The sequence below is a fragment of the Gambusia affinis genome, linkage group LG12 (genome assembly GCF_019740435.1).
Source record: "Gambusia affinis linkage group LG12, SWU_Gaff_1.0, whole genome shotgun sequence".
NCBI lineage: Eukaryota > Metazoa > Chordata > Actinopteri > Cyprinodontiformes > Poeciliidae > Gambusia > Gambusia affinis.
The window spans coordinates 19,258,272-19,262,995 of NC_057879.1; positions in this window are offsets into that span (position 1 = coordinate 19,258,272).

The following is a 4,724-nucleotide window of genomic DNA, read 5'->3' on the forward strand; positions in this document are numbered from 1 at the left end:
GGTTTTTCTACGAGAGGAAAATCTGGATAAATCCAGATTAGTTTCCACTTCCAGTATTTCTCTGCTTGCAGAGGGGGCTATTGATGTGGGCATTATTACGCCACTTTGTGAGAAGAGAAAATAGAGGACCGCATAAAACAGAAGAGCTGAACAAATTCCTTTTCAAGTAATCTGTCAGAAATTGATACTTCAGTAAGGAACAAGTTAGACTAGTTCTGGGGTATAGATTTTCTTTCTTACTATTATTATCACTGTATTGCATTTTAAACATCATCTTGGCCCTTTCTGTTTTAATGTTTACATAATTTGATGACATGGATGAAAGAGAGGCTCACCCAAACTAGCTAATTAAAATTGAAAATGTCCTTTAAAAAGCCGATATGGATGCAGAGCGTTGAAATAAAGACACCTAGTGGACAATTGAAGAACTGCTTATTTAACCCTATTTAATAAAGTCTGGTTTTGAAATCACAGAGTTCTTGTCAGCGAAAGACCTGTTTGTTTAGATTAGAAGTTGATAAAGTTTACGTTATCTCTCCATTAGTTTTTTTGTCATATAGGATTAGGTCTTTGAATTATTTCCTTCATTGGAAATGTTCTGCAAAAAGCAGCGGATGTGAAAGACATAAGAGCAGGTTGGTTTGATAAGGACATCTGGTGGACAATTGAAGAACTGCAGGACCAAAAAAAACGCATTACATAAAGTGTACTATAACAAAGCCATAGTAAATGCTGGTTTTAAAATGAGAGTTCTGGACAGCAATTATATTTCCTGAGATTATAAGCTGCTTAGGTTTTCCCCTGTTTTTTGTTTAGATTAAATTTGTTTCCTTTCCTAAAATAAATATTCGGCAGATGAGAACAAATCCCTGGAAAAAGAAGGAGCAGGTGGACAATTGAGGATATCTAGTGGAGAACTAAAGAACTTTAGACTGGTCCAATAAAATTGGGAAATCAATAAATAAAAATCGGATGAAAGACTTCATGGTCTAAACTTCTCTGTGAATTAAATCTGCTGGGATATAAAGCAATGTTGGGTAAAGACATCGCCAGAGAGACGAAAGAAGCACAATTACTTGATCTTCGGACAACATATGTATTTAGTTTTTTATTATAAATCTCTATAATTTAACTGTCTGTTTATTAAATGACATCAAGGAGAATGCTACGTGGTTTATTGCTTGCCAGAAGCTGTGTTATCCTAAAGAATTTTGGAGTGTGTGTGCTTTGATATGAAAAATATAAGAACTGTTTGCTTTTTCATTGCAAAGTTCTTTATTTAACTAAATAGATTTTAAAAATTCATAATTTTTTTACTGGTTTCTATCTTTCCTTGGAATATTTAAAAAGATAAACTAAGATCACTGTAAGGCTGTAAGTACACATGTTTTATTATAAGCTTTACTCACAGTTATCAAAAGTCAACATGTTTGTAATCACTTTCAATTTAAAATTGTATAATATGTATTTATAAAATTATGAGTATTAAAAATGGACTGCTGATGCAGGTCTTTCAAAAATGCTCAATAAATGTCTCAGTTTCCTGAGTCAGGAACATATATTACTGTCCTTATCTAAACTAAAGAAGACAATAATTAAAATATATGTAGGTTCATGGGCTGCACAGTGGCGCAGTTGGTAGAGCTGTTGCCTTGCAGCAAGAAGGTCCTGGGTTCGATTCCCGGCCGGGGATCTTTCTGCATGGAGTTTGCATGTTCTCCCTGTGTATGCGTCGGTTCTCTCCGGGTTCTCTGGCTTCCTCCCACAGTCCAAAAACATGACTGTCAGGTTAATTGGGCTCTCTAAATTCTCCCTAGGTGTGAGTGTGTTGTTTGTCTTGTATGTCTTTGTGTTGCCCTGCGACAGACTGGCGACCTGTCCAGGGTGAACCCCGCCTCTTGCCCGGGACGCAGCTGGAGATAGGCACCAGCAACCCTCCTGACCCCATTAGGGAAGAAGGGTGTTCAGATAATGGATGGATGGATGGATGTAGGTTCATGTCTGGTTCACAAGACAAGAATCCAGATTACTTTCCTTATAAAAACAGAAGAAGGCAATAATTAACACATCATAGTGATGTTGGTTATGGAGCCCACGAAACCTATCTAGGAAAACTAGAAAACTAAATGATTTCTACTTTAAATTGTGGTCCTCAATGCACACTGCTTTCTTTTAATAATATCCACAAAATAAATCCACACAGGCATGATAGCTGGAAAAGAATAACCAATAAAAAGAAAGATAATTACTGGGAGCAGAGAAAAAATGATTTTAATTTAAAATTTGGCAGAGAGAATAATTCTTGTGCTTCTCAAGAATTTGAGATTTTTGAGAAGCACTATCAGTCTCGGCAAGACTGATAGTTAATCAAGCGATAAAGATGTCCAATGTTTTTCTTTAAACTGATGACAGGAATCTTGGAAAAACAAAAGAGGTTGTTTGCATCTTATACAAACAAGACGTAAGGGAATTTGTACTCAAGTCTGATATTGTCTTTTCAATGTTAATTTCTGACTGGATTGTGTGTGGTGTAATAAAAGTTTTATCCTTAAAATGATTTTAATTTACAATTTGGCAGGGAGAATGACAGATTGTGTTTCTCAAGAATTTGAGATTCTTGGTAATAATCCTCAAGGCCAGATTGTCTCTTTCTTCTTCTTTTACTCAGACATGTTAAAGCAAAGATACAATTATATGAGAGTTTGCCAAGGTACCATGTATGAACACCACAGCAAAAACAAAAAAGAAAAAAAACAGGCAAATTTAGTCTATATTTCTCAGTTTTATCAATAAATCCCACAGAACTTATTCATTTCATGGCAATTTTCAGTCAAACACCTTTTGCAGCATTTTGTTCAATGATGAGCATTATTGAGTCATTTTGCCACCAACTGGTAATCAGTGTGTTATGTACAACCAATTAATATATCCTAAATTGTTTCAATGAAGCATAATGGGTCCCCTTCAATTGTTTTAATGTTTTTATGTAGCTTCCATATTTAAAAGTTTTATCCTTTTCTTCCAGGGTTAACAGAGCAAATCAGTTACCAAAAGTCAAGGCCTAAAGCGATTCCAGTTGTCAGATGTGGATTTTGATTAATACGACAGATCCAGGATAAATTATAGGAGAAAGTGAAGTCAATTATTTCATCACAAAGTTTAGAGCTGACAAAGAGCAGATTGTGTTTCCTGGTTTTTTTGATATCACACTTGTTGAAACAGGGGCTTGGCTGTTTCCCTAGAAGGGCGAGACTGATTGACAAAAAGCTAAATAGATTCTCAAGAATCTTGTTCTTGTGTGAGTCATTTCTGTAACTCAGCCTATAAAAGCTAGTCATGATTGACTTGCAGTTACAAACCCTCCTTTGTGCAGAGACATGCAGAGATGTTTAAAGAATGTGCAGGTGTTCAACATTTAAAAAGGGGCTATGCTAAGAAAGTTTTAAACTTCAGCACATCAAGATCATTTTCATTGAGGTTGCTTGAATTAAAACAACTTTTATTAAACATAGCATTAGTATGTGATCTTTATCAAAAATAATCAACTTAATGTTTTACCCAAGGATCTGGTTAAAAAAAAAAAAAAAAAAAAAAAAAAAAAGAATTGGGGAAAATTATACCAGAGTGAATTAGTCACTCTTAACACACACTGGCAATATTCAATAGATCCTGTCACTGAATTATGAAATTTGTCAAATAGTTCCTAGAATACATAGAAATAAAAAACAGTTTTACCCATAAAATGAAAAATAAGTGAAATGCATTTATTTCAGACAGGTCAGTCAAAGATGTTTTCAAACTAAACATTAGTCCAAAAAATTGTGATCATTTTGTAAATGCAGGCTAGATGCTGCTTAAGAGCAACATTCCTTACTTTAAGTCTAACTTAGAAACATTTTTTTTTTTCAAAAATTAAAAACCTTAGAATATATAAAACAAAGGCAGTTTCTTTATAAATACAATTTATGGCAATTTCATATATGCTGCTTTCAAGGGTTAATGGAAAGGCAACATAAATTGAGAAAAAAAAGATAATTCAAAGAAAGTAGAAAGACACAATGCTGGATAATATAAAAGAGTCACCAGTGCAGGGGGTGGACCAGGACATGAACAAAAATAATCACAAAGTAGTATTTAATAGTATTAGCAGTATTGTATCTGTTCTAATGCATCATGCTTTGTTACCCAGGTGACAACTGGGTAATTGTAGCTCCTCTAGTTTGGAAAATGACTCTCATTGTTTTGAGTTGCTCATTCACTTTGATCAAATTACATGACCTGACTTCGTTAATTGGTAACTTAAAACACTTTACTTGTTTATTGAAAGTATTACCTCCCTCTTTATTTGTTCAGTGTCTAACCTGCATTCCAGAAGGACTGTCAATAATTAACAACTCCTTGAGGAAAGAATATGGTCCATTGTATTTCAAAATGGCTCCAATCCTTAAGAAAACTAATTTTATTGCTTGCTCAATCTGCAACTTTTGTCCTACTTCCATGCTGCCTTTCCTCTATGGATTAATTACAAAAAGCTGCAGAAACCCAGCTACAGCCCTGGTTGTGTAAGTTACAGACACCTTTAAGTTTGGCTTTCAAAAGCAACACTGAGATTGCTTTAGTCTATTTGATCTCAGTGCTATGAAACTGTGGATCACACTTCTTTGTTAAAAGGGCTGAAGATTCTAGCAGAAAGTTGTGGCTCTCCTCTCCTGGCATGCGTAACC